The sequence below is a fragment of the Panicum hallii genome, chromosome 2 (assembly GCF_002211085.1).
Source record: "Panicum hallii strain FIL2 chromosome 2, PHallii_v3.1, whole genome shotgun sequence".
In the NCBI taxonomy this organism is placed as follows: domain Eukaryota; kingdom Viridiplantae; phylum Streptophyta; class Magnoliopsida; order Poales; family Poaceae; genus Panicum; species Panicum hallii.
Window position 1 is genome coordinate 20095119 of NC_038043.1, and position 16743 is coordinate 20111861.

Below are 16743 nucleotides of genomic sequence, written 5' to 3' on the forward strand. Positions count from 1 at the left end.
GAGGGCAGATTTATTATTGTTAGACCTAAAAGGAACGGATGTTCTTTTAGGAATGAATTGGATGACCCAATACCATATATCCATAGATATCCCTTCCCGCATGGTGGAGATAGGTTCATTAGAGAACGAACCTACTCTTCTTTATCTCCCACCATCGAAGTCGTTCAACTCTTACACCTATGCCGTATCTGGGGTCAAGCTAGAAGATATTCCAGTCGTCTGTGAATATCCAGATGTATTTCCGGATGACTTACCCGGAATGCCCCCAGACAGAGATATCGAGTTCATTATAGAACTCCAACCTGGTACAGCCCCTATCTCTAAGAGACCTTACCGAATGCCTCCTAATGAGTTAGCCGAGTTAAAAACCCAACTCCAAGATCTCTTAGACAAAGGCTTCATTTGTCCAAGTGCATCACCATGGGGTTGTCCAGCCCTGTTTGTGAAAAAGAAAGACAATAGCTTAAGGCTGTGTGTCGATTACCGTCCTCTCAATGCGGTGACCATTAAAAATAAGTATCCTCTACCCCGCATTGATATCCTCTTTGATCAGTTAACCGGAGCCAAGGTGTTTTCAAAAATAGATCTTCGTTCCGGCTACCACCAAATTAAGATTCGACCTAGTGATATTCCAAAAACAGCCTTCTCCACTCGGTATGGTCTATACGAGTATCTTGTCATGTCGTTTGGTCTCACTAATGCCCCAGCCTATTTCATGTACCTCATGAATTCCGTCTTCATGCAAGAGCTCGACAAGTTTGTCGTGGTCTTCATTGATGACATCTTGATCTATTCTAAAACTCCAGAAGATCATGCTAAGCATCTCCATGTCATCCTTCAGCGATTAAGAGACCACCACCTGTATGCCAAATTCTCTAAATGTGAATTTTGGCTAGATACAGTCAAATTCCTGGGCCATACTATTTCTGGTGACGGAATATCCGTCGATCCCAGTAAAGTACAAGAGGTGATGGATTGGAAACCCCCAACCTCCATCCATCAAATTCGTAGTTTTCTCGGTCTAGCTGGCTATTATCGCCGTTTTATTCCTGATTTTTCCAGAATAGCCAAACCTATGACCGAACTACTAAAGAAAGGTGTAAAATTTTCCTGGGATCAAAAATGCGAAGATGCATTTCATACTCTCAGAAATCATCTTACGACTGCTCCAGTCTTAGCTCAACCTGATGTCTCAAAGTCTTTTGACATCTACTGTGATGCATCGGGAACTGGACTTGGTTGTGTACTTATGCAAGACAACCGAGTAATTGCATATGCATCACGAGCACTTAGAGTTCATGAACAAAATTATCCCACCCATGATCTCGAACTCGCAGCAGTTATTCATGCCCTAAAGATCTGGAGACACCATCTGATGGGTACGAAATGTCATATTTATACCGATCATAAAAGCCTCAAGTACATCTTTACCCAGACAGATCTAAATATGAGGCAAAGACGTTGGCTAGAACTAATCAAGGATTATGATTTAGAAGTACACTATCATCCCGGCAAAGCTAATGTTGTTGCCGATGCTCTCAGTCGCAAGGCGCATTGTTCTTGCCTATCCATTGAAGCATTCAACGAAACTCTCTGTTGGGAAATGAGTAAGCTCAACTTAGAGATCATTTCCCAAGGTGACTTAAACCATATCTCGGTTGAAGCCACACTCAGAGATAATATTGTTCTAGCACAACAGCGTAATGAAGGGGTCAAAATCATTAAACAAAAGATAATCCAAGGTGAAGGGAAGTACAAATGCTTCCGAGTAGATCCTGAAGGAGTTTTATGGTTCAACGAACGTATTGTTGTACCCAAGGACCATAAGCTCCGCAGGCAAATAATGGACGAGGCCCACTTGTCCAAATTCTCTATACATTCTGGCAGTACGAAGATGTATCAGGATCTGAAACAGAACTTTTGGTGGACTCGTATGAGGCGGGAAATTGCCAAATATGTGTCAGAATGTGATATCTGTCAAAGAGTCAAAGCCAGTCATTTGAAGACTGCTGGTATCCTTCAACCTCTACCCATTCCCTCGTGGAAGTGGGAGGATATCAGTATGGACTTTATTGTTGGCTTGCCCAACACTTCTCGGAGGCATGACTCTATTTGGGTAATTGTTGATCGATTAACCAAGACTGCACATTTCCTTCCCGTGCATACCACGTATATTGCTAAGAAGTATGCCGAGATCTATTTGGATCAGATTGTTCGTCTTCATGGAGTACCTAAAATGATCATTTCTGATCGTGGAACGCAATTCGTCGCTAGATTTTGGGAGCAACTTCATGATGCTCTCGGAACTAAATTAATTCGAAGCTCTGCCTATCATCCTCAGACAGATGGGCAAACTGAGCGAATAAACCAGATTCTGGAAGATATGCTCCGAGCTTGTGTACTCCAATTTAACAAAAACTAGGATAAATACTTGTCATTAGCAGAATTCTCTTACAATAATAGCTATCAGACAAGTATTAAGATGGCCCCATTTGAAGCTTTATACGGTCGCCGATGTCGGACTCCTTTGAATTGGTCACAAACCGGCGAGCGTAAAATTTTTGGACCCGATCTAGTTGAGGAAGCAGAGGATAAAGTCAGGCTTATCTAGAACAATCTAAAGGCCGCCCAATCCCGACAGAAAAGCTACGCGGATATACGGAGAAGGCCAATACAATTTCACGTCGGAGACTTCGTATATCTTCGAGTATCTCCTACTCGAGGTGTTCAAAGATTCGGTGTAAAAGGGAAACTTGCTCCTCGATACATCGGACCTTTTGAAATCCTTGAAATCTGTGGACCCGTAGCTTACCGTCTCCAACTTCCACCTCAATTAGCGGCCGTCCATAATATCTTTCATGTATCCCAACTTAGAAAGTGTGTTAAGATTCCCACCGAAATCATCGATTCCCAAGTTATCGAAATCGAACCAGATCTGACCTATACAGAACAACCCATCAGAATTCTCGACACGAAAGAAAGAAGTACCAGAAGAGAGACCACCAAAATGTACAAGATTCAGTGGAACCATCATACAGAAGAAGAGGCAACATGGGAAACCGAATCTTATCTCCAGCACAATTTTCCCGATTTCTTCCAAACCAATCTTCGAACTTGATCTTCCTGCCCTAACCTGCTTCGGAATCTCGGGACGAGATTCTTTTTAGGGGGGAAGGCTGTGACACTCAGGTAATTAGCTTGGTCACACCTTAGAGTTTGGGTAGGCTTTTATGTCCAAAGTATGGCAAATGTATGCTTTATGCATGTAATGTTATGGAAGAAGGGATGTTTATGTAAATAATATTAACTAAAGGTCCTTTTATGCAAAATGGGTGGACATAGGGGGAAAGTTTAAAAGTATAAGGGTTAGTGTGCAAAAAGTGATATCTGTGGTTAAATTTCAAAAATTATGTATGAAATTACCATAGGGTATATGTGTAAAAGTAATTTTACTTAAGGATTTACATAAAATATGAAATTATTACTAAGTCTATTTTATCCCCAAAACTATTGCTCAAATGCAGATGAACCTTAAAGAGAAGTTGTAGAGTTTGAAAAACCATGCACTTTTGCTTTTTGGACCATCTTCATTTGAGCATTGGTTTAAAAGTTGCAAGCCCTTTACAGTAAGGCCCCTGCCTTTCTCTGTTTTCTCAGGTCAGTCCCTGGTTCAGTTCACCCCCTTCTTCCTCCCTGCGCTCTGCTCTCCCTGCTCTGCCTCCCCTGCTCTTCTGCCGCCGGCGTAATGCGCCGCCCCTAGTTCACCGCCGGCCATCTCCTGTGCCCCCCCCGGTCCACGCGTCGCCCCTCTGCTCGGCCACCGCTCCACCCCCCCCCCTTGCTGCCGTCTTGACCCCGCGCCACGGCGCCTGCGGTACTGCCGCACCGCCACAGGCTTCCCTGCCGCCGCCGCACCTCCGAGATTCTCCCCCCCCCCCCCCCGTAGCAATTCCCCGATAAGGCTCTGCTCGTCCGTGCCCCCCCTCCTCTCCTCTCAATTCGTCTATAAAAGAGTCGCCCGGGGCACCTCGCGCGCGTACAGAGCCCGCCGCTTCTCCATTGCCGCCGCCGGGACCTCGGGTCATCGTGGGACCTTCCCCTCCGCCCTTTCCCTCCCCAAATTGACTACACCAACAGCTTCCTCGTGCCCCACTGCACCTCCCCAGTCCGTTCCTCCCCTTCCCCGCACGCCGGAACCACCCCGCCGCCGTGCGCCTCCGGCCGCCGGCCCGGCCCACCGTGGGTAGCCCGATTCCGGCCGTCCCAAGCCTCCCCGAGACTACCCACAGGTAGCGCAGGATCTCCTCGTGCTCCCTCTCTCTTTTCCCCTCACCGCTGGCGACATCCCCGGCCGGAATTTGGCCGGACATGTGCCTCCCCCACCGCCGGCCATGGTCTAGATCCAATTGCTTGGAATGCTTTCTTTCCAGGGGGCTAGATGTTAAATGCAAGGACTAGTTTGTAAGGGGTACTTGTTATTTCATGTGAGAGTCTTTTCTGCCTTGTAAAATTCATAACAATTCACAGAAAAATCTAAAAATAGTGAAACCAATTTTGTTAAAAAGTAGATTTCAAACTCTATGACTCTTGTTAATAGAGTTTAGTTTGAAATAAAATATTTTTACCTGTATTTTGAATCTAAAGTTAAGAGGGTAAATACACCCAACCTTGTTATTTTATGTTCTTTTGTTTTTCTAAATTGTAGCATGAATGTTTTATGAACTCTAGTTAACTTGTGTAAAGTTGCAAACTTAAACTTGATTTAAATTTAACTTCTTTTAATTGAACTCTCAAATTTGAATATTAAATAAACCTATTATATAACCTTTTCTAAATTACCACCATTATTAGTCTCTAATGTGATATTTTATAATCAAATTTCTATAATCTTTTATTTAAAAGTTTTTAATTCAAATTTTGGTTCATTTCAAATTTAATTTAAATGTTTTAGTTCTTATTACAATAAATTTTACCATAAATAGTATTTCAAATCTAAACCCTCTTTAGTTATGCATGTTTGTGTGTTAATTGGATGAATTATAATACTTGAAATGTGAATTTTCAAAGTAAATTTCACCCTATTTACTTTATTGCATCTCATATAGAATCAACGACACTCGACGACGGGGACTACGAATTGGTTTTAGGGCAAGACCAAGGTTTTCCAGAAGATCCAGCGCAAGTCGTCGAAGAACTAACTGAAGCCCCGAACCCGAGTTCGGAAATCTCTGACTCTCCTGCTCCTACCCTCACTCCAGAAGGCAAGCCCCGGACATATCCCATTACTTTATTTACACTGCAATCTAAGTCTATTATATTATATCTTGCATTAAGTCTAGGAATTGAAGTGAAACCCTAGATGCATGAATCCTAGGAATCCAATGTAATGCTCCCGAGTCCTTATCGGATAGTTGCTCCGCTAATAGGACCGGTAGAAGTCGAGTGATTTCCTGTCACTCGCGCGATATAGGAATTGCATGTTTACATTTCTGCAATCACTATAAGGATGACGGACAGGGTCATGTGCTGTGTCATGACCAGGAAGTTTACCCTGTCTGTTTTGATAAAAGCTTTAAGGTCGGAATGTGTGGTAGTGGTGGCTAAGTTTTTGAAAGTACTAGCCACATGCCGCGAAATATGGTAAGCGGTAAGCCTAGTACCCGATTGGCCCGGCAAATGGACGCGCTCCCACCACTCGACTTTTATTTTATGTTTACACGCACCGACGTGTGGGAGTACGTTCTGCAAGGCAGACAGGAATACGGGTTTTGTAGTCGCGCTACAGACGTATGTCCTGTACACATTGGGTGTGCGTACGGTCCTGCAGTCGCTTGTGGTGGCCCCGATCCATAACCCGGAATATGAGGGAAACGGTTGCTCGGAACACCCTGTCGGTACTCCGAGCGTGTGAGTTAGGTTTACCTTGCAAGGTTAAATTTCGATTCGAATCGTCCGCCTCTCACGAGGATTGAGATTGCTTATCCCTTTTACCACATTGAGTAAGAAGTGGAACTAATGATGGATAATCTTGATGGATGATAATCACTACCTTGCTTGCTTAGTGTAGGTGCTAATCTAGAATAAATACTCAACTAGAAAATGAAAGCTAAAACTTGAAAATAGTTCATACTCTTTGTTACTTTTCAGCTGAAAATAAACCCAGAGCCTTTGCAATGCCTTCATGAGTCTAGTTATGGGCTAAGTATACCCAATCCCGGTTAAGCCTTGCTGAGTATTAGAATACTCAGCCTTGCTAATGTCTGTTTCAGGTATAACCTTTGAGAATCCCACGGACAACCTTGTGTGGCCAACGTCCGTTCCTTTTGGCTGGTCCGTGGAGTGGGACCCGTTCCCGGCCGGCACAGAACCTCCGGAGTGACACCAGGCCCTGGGCTAAGCTTGGCGTCCGTCTTCGCGACGTGTGTAGTCGCGTAAAAACTTTTTCTTCCGCTGTGAGTTTAGACAAGCTGTTACGCTTGTCAGTTTGAACATGGTTTGTATGAATTTACTTATCTTTGAACTCGGTTTGTAATAATGTATGTATGGTTGTAAATTAAAAAGTTGATGAGCTATTCTGTGATGTGAACTCGCCTTCGTGCGAGGTAAACCTGCTTCGATCCTGCTGAACCGTGGTTGAATCGGGCGGAGACCCGACAGACCAAAGGATTGTTCCGTTTGAAGTGCGTTAAGCTGATTGCAGTTGTACGGCGATCAATAGCGCACTTGAGCCGGAATAATTCGAGCGGTTCTGCCACAGAATTTTTAATGAAAACATTTCCAAGTGCCAATAAAATCAAGTACTAGGAGAGTAAAAAGTTATATACGAGGCACTTGCAGAACATGAACAGAGCAACTGTTCATCATTTCCGAAAGTAGAGCTCACATGGATTTCCACACATATAAGTTAGGAGTTTCATTTATTCAAAGCATGAAACAAAATTTGTTTTAGATTTTATTATTATTATTATTATTATTATTATTATTATATTTTTAATTTTTTTGTTATGGCAATTCTTGAAATGAAAGGATGGGTTAGATGACTTACCTAGATACACCCCCAAGCTTAGATGAAGCTCAGTTCTGCTGGTTGGGGTCATGGTGCTGTTGCTGGTACGGGTAATGCGTCAGCGGATATGGGTAGTTCTACTGTGGTGGTGGCTGCTGCTGCTGGTTTGGGCCAAGGCCCAGATGGGTGAAGACACCTGAGATGTCATGGAGCATGGAAGTGTTCATCCCCTAGGTTTGCTGGGTGAGGTCGGTGTTGTGCGCGAGGTCTTGGCTGATCTGGTCCTGCTGCTGGCCCATAGTGTTGACCTGGGTCATGAGGTTCATGATCCCCCACATGATCGGGTTCTCATAACCGTATCGAGCCGAGCGACATACCCACCTGCGGACCAAAAATTCTACATACTTCGGGGGTAGTAGGGTCCCTAATCTTTACCATAGTCAGTGCTGCCTCCAGCAGTGCTTGCACCACTCTAAGTGTAATGCTCGTAGGTCTCCTTGAAGTTCATGTGGGAAGTACCTGCCTGGTGTGATGGTAATGCCTGCTCCTACTGAGTACTGAGCTGAACCTATCCTCGTGTCATCAGACCGGCAACACTGCGACGTGCCGGCTCCTTCTTCTCCATATGTAAGAGTAGTCGCTTGACTGAGTGGAGAGAGTTTCGGGCATAGGAGCTCGATTTCTCTATCATACCTGGGGTAACACATGAAGAGAGAATTACCTGGCCCCTCGTGCATCATATGTCCCTGCACAAAATGCTCTAGGCCTACTCGGTATTGGAAGGCCTCCGTCAAAAGCAGGTAGGTGACTGGGCATTATCCAACGCAGTGACATGCATAGAGATGCATGGAACCAAGGAGGTTATGTCGATGGTACCTCTACCCGTGATCATCTTTTGCCAATGAGCCAACATGCTCATGACGGGAGAGAACTTTATCTTTTTAGCCATAGCAAAAAGACACTGCAGCTCGGGGAGACTGCAAACGCGCAGGTCAGAGCGTGGGTGGACAACCATGCGGAGCCATTTTGCTAGCAATCTAATAGTAGGGTTATGAATTGACACTATACTATTTTTACTGCTAACAGGCTCTTCAAAAATTTCATTCCACCAGGTTGTGCGATCATATTGATAATCTTTTACGAGAGCATTAGGATCTAGCAAGCACTTTTTACTAAAGCCAAGCGCAACGCTAAGCTCTTTTGCCGTTAACTCATATTGCTCATCACAAAGAAATGGAAATAGATTTTAGTTGTTTCTTCAATGCCCAGAGACATAAGGAATTTCATGGTTAAGAGTTACGAACCTGTCTCTGTGATGTTGGCAAAGTCGTACCAACTGGCGTAGCTGAAGGCACGGATCATGTCTTGTTTTAGGCCCGTTTTGATGATGAAGAGGGGCTCGAAAATCTTGGTGTGGCAGAAACTCTGCTTCTTGAGTAGCTCCAGCGCTACCCGCTCGCATTTGTTCCGAGCTACGATCTGGTCGACTATAATCAGGACACGAATGCGAATGCAGACACAATTCCTAGGCATTGCAGGAGTCATGTCCTCCTAGAAAACACTATCTCGGCGACTTGAGTCCAACATGTTGTCGTGGGAGAATGCCAAACTCTACGAACGCCTAGAACTGGAGGGGCTGAGCTTCTTGAGCTAGTTCTTCATAGCAGTCCACATGGTGCCTACAAAATATTAGTGCGCACACAAAATACCCGAAGGACTAAACAAAAATTTGTTAGTCGTCAGTTGTCCTTGTGGGGAATTAACCACCAGACACGTTCGTCGTTCAAGCATGCCAAAGCTTTATTCAAAGAGGGAAAATATTTTTGGTATTTTTCTTGGCTAAGCAGAAGTTAGCACTAATTTTTTTCTTCTGTTTATTAGCTACTAGATTATTCTATTTTTGGTGGGTGAGCTAGCACTAAGCACCTTTGCCTAATTAGCTCCAAGAGCTTAATTGAGCAAGGATACTTAGGAAGGGAGAAGAGAGACTCGAACTCAAAGAGATGCCTATGTACCAGAGCTGAGGGTGCGACAAGAGACGTCGGGAGCTGCAGATTTTATAGGTGCGCGCATGAGGCAGGCTGGCTGGCATGGGCCAGGCCGGTCGACTCATGAACGGCGGGAGCTCCACCTCGTCTTCCTAAGCGTAGACTTGCAGGTGATAATGCCGTGTTTGGTGGTGATGGGATGGCACCGGTGAAGGTGAGGCAGGCCGGCCATGATGGGGCCAGTTGGCTTGGTGTTGCACTACCTCACTCTCTGCTTTCTCGTGCACGCTCCTTATTCATCCTATCTCATTCATGCATGAGCACTCAAGCGAGAATGTTGCACGATGGGACGTGAACGGTGCAAAGAGAGGTCAACCATCCATGATGGGGTTTAATGGCCCGCACATGCACGTTCAAGCTTGCCTGCTCCTCTAATTGAAGTCTTTGTCGTGCTCTTTCTTCCCTGCAGCTGCACACTATCCAGAGGATGACATGTGAGGCCGGCCGGCCTTGGTAGGGCCGGCCGGCCTACAAACTAGCTGAAATTTTTTGATCTCTTTTATGTAGTTCAATTGAAACAAAAGTTCGAAAAACAAAGATGCAGTTTGCAGAAATTTAAACATGTCATGATGAAGTTGAAATAAATTATGCACGGAAATAAACTATCCTACATGCAAATGCAAAGAATGGATATCTACCATGTTACCTCATAGCGAGAGCTTGGGTTTTGAGTTCGGAGCAGGACTCTCCATAGCTTGGGTTCGATTGTTGTCACCGGATGGGGTTGTCGTCGGTGATGACACTTTCCTTTGCCACACTTTCTTTGTGGGCTTGCTTGCTTCAATCTCTTTCTTCTTCGAGCTCCAAAAATTTCTTATGCTGGATTCTTATGCTAATGTTATCATTAATTTATTTTTGGCTGTACACTAGGTCTTTTAACAAAGGCTGAAAATTGTTATTAAAGTTGTTACCTTGCAGTTGGCCGAAGGGGTGGTTGGGCTTGGAGTTCCAACCTTGCTGAGGATGGTGGCTTGAATTATTGGGATTGTTGTTCTCAATGAAGTTCATGTCCTCTTAGTCGTCGGGCAACTAATGCCCAAGTGCTAGTATCACCACATGTTTCACATGTGATACGAGACTGCATGATCTGGTTGACCTCCTAGTGCGGAGATTCCAGCTTTTTCATGAGAAGATCCATCTTGGCTGCCAGCATATCTACACCATCAATTTGGTGTACTCCTTTAGCATGAGCTTGTTACCTATCTCCCTACCAACTCTAGTGGGAGGCAATCTTATCAATGAGCACCTTAGATCTTGCAATGTCGAGGGAGAGAAATGATCCTCCTGCTGCTGCATATATGTGGTTTCGCGCTCGCTGACTCAGGCCATGCAAGAAGTTTTGGATGATTAGCCACTCTTCCATGCCGTGGTGTGGGCATGCTGTGATGTATTCTTGGAGACGTTCCCAAGCTTCGGGGATGGTTTCATCCTGGAGTTGTTGAAAATTGGAAATCCTGTTCCGAAGGGCATTGGTTGCCTATTGGAAAGTACTTTGCTAGGAATGCATTAGAACAGGCATCCCATGTGGTGAATGCATCCTTGTTGATGTAGAACCACATCTTTGCTTTCCCAAGCAGAGACAATGGGAACAGACGAAGTCGAATGTTTTTCATTGTAGTGCCTCTGGGATTGATTGTGCTGCTCACTTCCAGGAAGTTTTGAAGATGAGAGTTGGCATCCTCTGATGCCTTACCACAGAAAGGTCTTGCTTGGACCATGTTGACAAGCCTAGTTTGCAGCTCAAATCCTTCATTGCCTTCGTCGGTGTTCAATCCAGTAGGGATATGGCTGCTGGACGGGGCTGAGAATTGACGAAGTGTCTTCTGAGCCATAGGTGATGAAGCTGGTGTTTTCGAATCTTGGCCTAATGAAAGCCTTTTCTGAGGTGGGACAACTCTGTGTCGGACAATTCGCCCAATTCTTTCTGGATTCGGGTTGAAGTTCTACGTTAGATCGAAACCGGTCATACACTGGTCTGCATATATCACAAAGACAAGAGAGCAATGGTAAGCCCACTTAAATTAGCGGTGATAAATCAGTAAATTTATCAAACTGTTCAATGATATCTTTAGCACGAATTGCTTTCCCGGCAACGGCGCTAGAAATGCTTGTTGGTGTTTCTTATGCCCAATAGAATATGTATTCCGCAAGCACACAGAACCCATCGCTGTAGCACTTGGAGTATTCCAGGGTATCTTAAATTTTCACGGGGAAGCACTGTGGTCTAAAGAATATGGAATGAATGAGTGATAAACTTTACTGGAGATATCCACCGACTAACTTAGTGGGGGTAAGCCAGATAAGATATGATAAGATAAATGGCCAGGTGTCAGACCCGGGCCCACGGGACTATGCACATAGCGTACATATCCTAGGATAAGGGATGGAACATGGCCCACGTCCTACATCCGTTGTAACTACTCGTACCGTAGTAGGACTTCTTGAACAGTAGTAGAACTAGTTGGAACAGAAGGAAACTACCTGAAAAGTACTCAGGTAGGACTCCTGGGCTGGTATCCAACTAGGACCTCCATGTAACCGTATCCCCCTAGACTATATAAGAGCAGGCAGGGACCCTCCTCCAAACAGGAGATCACCCAGATCAACACCTAAGGCAATACAAACTATACGAGACGTAGGGTATTACGCTCTCGGCAGCCCGAACCTATCTAAATTTTGTGTTCCTTGGACCTTCGAGTTCCTGATCTCGGCGACACCCTACCTACAAACTCACCACCTCTGGGGTATCCCTCGGTGGGTGTGGCGGTAAAACACCGACAGCTGGCGCGCTAGGTAGGGGTGTTCATCGAGGATCCACCAGAGAACTCGATGGCATATTTCTGCTTCACCATCACTATGCTTGATGCGGGCACAACTTTCATCTTCAGCTCTTGGATCTACGTCGCCAACGGCTTGGGTGGCTTCAACAGCCACCTTTCCGACTCCAGGAAGCTGGAGGCCTCTACACCAACTCGAAGTAGCGACCTTGACAAATTTGTCGATAGCCTCGACGAGTTGCTGCTCCCTGATCACACCGGGGAGATCGAGATGACGTCCATTTTTTACGCGACTTCAACTCACGCTGCACCAGGACTACTCGGATCGGATTTAAACCAATCTGATAAGGCTGCACAATCCATGTCCCTTTCTGACTTGGAGATAAGGGAGACACCGCTTGTCTGGGCGCCCCCATTTCTGATAACTACTCAGACTCAAACGAAAAGTACTTGTTGACTAGTACTACACCTTCAAGTCGGAGCTCGGGAGGACTCGAGGACGAGGGAGCCACCGCTTGTCGGGAGGCCCCTATTCTCCACAACCACTCGCAAACTAATGACGATCCTGAAACCTTTTCGGGTAATCACCTGGGTTTGACCATAATGTCTATGCCATAAGGCCGTTTCGTGTATTGGAAGGGCTTAAAGCCCTCTAAACTATTCGAGTATGACACCCGCCTTGTGGCCTTCATGCAGGAACTACCTTTTCAGGAAGACAAAGGTATAGCAGATTGCATTACTCTCGAAGAATCCACCCTTTGGCGTATCAACCTAGGGAACCGACAGATTTTGACTAGTCCGCTCAACATCAGCTCGTGTCACAACATCGACGCGCTTCAGCGGCGACCTCGACTACTTGGCTCGCGCCATAGTTACGACTGCTTCGACAAATCGGCAGCACCAACGACTACTTCAACTACTCGTCTCCACTAGAAACCAGTCAAGGATGAGTCTTAAACTACAAGGCGACTAGCTCCGCACGGTCAACAACTAGTCAGAATCAGCTCCGACTAGTCGGCTTCATCGACAAATCGCCCACAAATCAAAGCTACGCTTCGCCGCCTACTTTTTGTGCAACACACACTCTCCCCATCAGCACACTTGAAACCCCCAAGCCATGTCCCGTTTGGTCTGAGGTGGTTCAACCCAGGACCCTCTCCGTATTGGAGGAGGATTTGGATCATCTACTACCACTCGAAGAAGGAGAAGCCACCACACATTGGGGGGCTACTGTTTCCGACAACCACTCAGATTCGGCTGCTCATGTGACACCTGTAATAACTAACCCCCGGGGTCTGGTAAGGGGATCAGATTGGTCGGGCAGGCTTGAGCATCAGAAGGGCCTGAAACCCTCTAGGTTTCTCAAATCAAGTCCACCATGATCCGTTACCACACCCGACAAACTCCCTTTTCAAGAAGGCAGACCCCTCCCTCCTTCTGACGATGAAGACGAGGGCCAGGTGGTGCGGAGTGCCAAACGCTTCACCCCCAATCGAGAAGTATTCATGATTCACGATGGAAGGACTGTGAAGGCCTAGAGCAGGTCCAGCTAGACAACTACAATGACTACCTCCTTGATCCACTCGATGAAGATGTGGACACAACAACGGGTATTGAATTCCCAGATAACATCAAGGTAGAAGATGCAGATGACATCCAGAAGGAACGCTATAAGATGATCAATGCGAAGCGTGTTGAATGCAGGCATCGCGCGGTCGAGATGAAACCCACAGGGGGGAGGCAACCTCTACGGCTCCTCCACGGACGACCTTTGCACCATCATCAATGTTGGCCGGGATGCTCGCAATGTCATCATCGCCAGGCAGTAGGAGCGCAAAGAAGTGGAAGTCTACAGCCCCACCCAGTATTAAATCCCTCTCGACTACCTAGAGACAACTTGGAAGCACAAGCAAGAAGCTGGGAACAATCCACTCATAGAATGAAGACTCTCAGTTTGAAGGAACGATTCGAGGAAATCCTCCACAGGCGATGCCTGTGGCACCCGAAGAGCAAGCATTCCGCGTTTGAATATCAAACTCTCCAGAGGGCCCTAAGAGCTCCACCACTCAACAAAGACTATGAAGAAAGGTGACGGGACTACCCGAATAATGTTTATTCATAAATTAAGTACCCAATTCAAGAAGGTTTTCTGAGAGTCTTTTAGGTGTTTTGTTTGTTTAAACCATTGTTTTGGGACTATATCTCGAAACAAGGGGTTCTATAAACCTAAAAGCACACCTTTTTACCACTTAGTTAGGGGCGCCATTTATGTTTATTATTTGGGTTAATCATGACTTCCTCGCTATACTACTTTGAGATGTGCCTAATGAATGTCCAGACTAATTAGTGCAACCTTTTTCCAGCCGATCTCTTGTCACCTATTCCTCATGTCATGAGCCCATTTTACCAACGCTCGGGGGCTAAGGATAGGGCTAGTGGGGATGTGCTCGGGAAAGAAGAAAATGATTCAATTTCTTTAAGGCTAAGCTCAAGGAACCCTGTCACAGCCGAGCCATGCGACTACCAAAAGTGATCGTCTCATTTGGCAATGACTAGTGGAACCCGTTAATTAGCCAAATAAAGCACCTACGTAATTATCTTTCAAATACTTCCAGTAACACTCAGATTACTAGATCCCGACTAGTTCTCTATGTTACTGATGGGGCTCTGCTCCCAAACTTCCAGTAACACTCCGTTTACTAGTTTTCGACTAGTATTTCATGTAGTTTACTGAGGGGCCTTGCTCCTGTACAACCTCGCCAATGGTCTCGGTGGAAATCAATTTTTCGACTAGAAGCTGCCTGAAGCACCCGTACCACCCACCATGGATGTCAACCATGCAATCGACAACTTGATCAACAACCTGGAACCCCTTGAACCGAGTCTGCCTCAGTCTAAGGTCCTGTACCACAAGTCCTTCTCTGAGTTGGAGGATGTAACACCCTAAATTTTCAAATTAGAAACCTAATTAAATTTTTTCTAGAATTCCTTCTAGGACTCATAAGGTTTTATTCCCTCATTTTGATTTTAGAGCATTCACCATAAATTAACAACAAATTACTTAATTATAAAAAGAAATATAAGGAACTATAGGTTTTGTGCATTTCATGCCCCATTGCATTGTTTTATTGTTTGTCTTCCATTTGAATTTAAATTTCAAATTCAAACTCAAATATATTTGAATGCATTTCTTTTTCTCTCTCATTTTCAAGTTGGGCCCAGCCCACGGCCTTCCTTCCTTCTCCTCTCTTCCTTTCCCTCCATGCGGCCCAGTCCACGCGGCCCGTTTTCCTTTTTCTCCTCTTCTCCCCGTTCGCGGCCCAGCTCCCGGCCCAGTCCGCCCGCACGGCCTGCCTCCCTTCCTTCCCCTCTCCCTCACGCTAACAAGGGGGACCCACCTATCCGGGCCGTCCTCAACCTCGAGCCAGACTCGGGCTCGAGCCCGAGTCTGGCCGCGACACGGCACGGCCGCACCGCCGCATGTCGCCTGGGCCCGCACGCCAAGGCGCTTGCAGCCGCCCTATAAAGCCCCGCCCTGTGCCCTAGCTCTCCCCAAGCCATAGTCACCGCCAACCGCCCGAGAAACCCTAGCACCCGAGCTCCTCCGCCGCCGCCATAGCCGAGCTTTGGACGCTCGCCGCACCACTAATCCGCCACTCCCCGCCATCGAGCCAGCAGCCCAGAAGCTTCACGTGGTGGTGAGGATCCTCGCCGGTCTCCCTTTTCCCCTCTTCCCTACCCTATTGTGCTCGCGTGACCTTACCATCGATCCCGAGCCACCCCTCGCTACCGGCCTTCGTTCACGGCCGTTACCAGCCCCTAGAGCCCCTAGATCGATTACCTGTGACACCCGCTATCTCCCAGTGCAACCCGCACTCAAAACCGAGGCCGAGAACATGTTTATGCGTTTACCCCGATGAAGCGCCACCGCTCGCAGCCGCACAGCCCCACCACCGGCGCTTAGCGCCGCCGCCCCCGCGTCACAGCCGTTAGATCTAGATGCAATGGGTTAGTTTAGATCTAACCCGAGTCAAAAGATCCAAATACCGGTCATCCTGAGGTTATTTTGCGACTTAGTCCTTGAATTTTGTAGAAATCAACCCGTAGTCCACGGTAGTTCAAAAGTATTCACGAATAGATCCTTTTTCTTCTGTTTAGACCCCTGTCTTTTCCAAAAATAGAACCTGCAGTCCTAAACCCTTCTCTTTGGCAATCTAGACCCTAGGTCTAGGGTTTAATTATGATCTAACCCTCGATTTCTTTGGTCAGAGCCCTTTTAGTTTCAAATCTTCTACAAATAAGCCCCAAGAATCATGTTTTAGCCCTAACTTCTTCTTATTAACTCCGTTTTTATCGATTCTTGCGCTCACGCGATCCTTACGACATATGCAGTAGCTTTATTACATTATTTTGCTCTATTTATATTGATTGGTGTACTATTTCTTATTTATTATATTTGTTTGCTTGTATGTACTTGTGTGTTACGATAGACGGTACGCAGTTCGAGGGTCCGCATGAGCCAAGGTTTGAAGACGTTCTCGAGCAGCAGCAGTTTGTTGACGAAGGCAAGTGGTCCTTGATCATACTTCAGTCGCAATAACTTTATAAATACACATATTTACTTTATTGCATGCATGTGTCTAGAATATGATGGATCCCAAACTAAGGATGTGCCTAGTTTTTTTGAACTTCCTTGATTAAATTTGGGTTATTATATTTATGTTGTAGCTATGCTAGTTGCTTTTACTTAGACTTTGGTTGGATAACCTAAAAATCATGCTACACTGGTTTTACTCATGTTCTAAAATAATTTTATGGTGATAATTAAGAACATTGCGTTAATTGGAACATGGAGAACCACCCAGGAAAATGGTGCAACCACGATACTACATGGCTCTGGTCTTGGCTAATT

At 45.8% G+C, this 16743-nt stretch overlaps 1 protein-coding gene and 1 non-coding gene across 2 annotated transcripts in view; both read left to right on the forward strand.

Annotated features, from left to right (window-relative positions):
* LOC112880918 (eukaryotic translation initiation factor 4 gamma-like) overlaps positions 1-16743 on the forward strand; it is a 164153-nt gene that overhangs the window by 64061 nt on the left and 83349 nt on the right. The window lies entirely within an intron of this gene.
* LOC112883655 lies at positions 10416-10522 on the forward strand. Its single transcript, XR_003226910.1, has one exon. It is a non-coding gene; the product is annotated as a small nucleolar RNA R71 (small nucleolar RNA).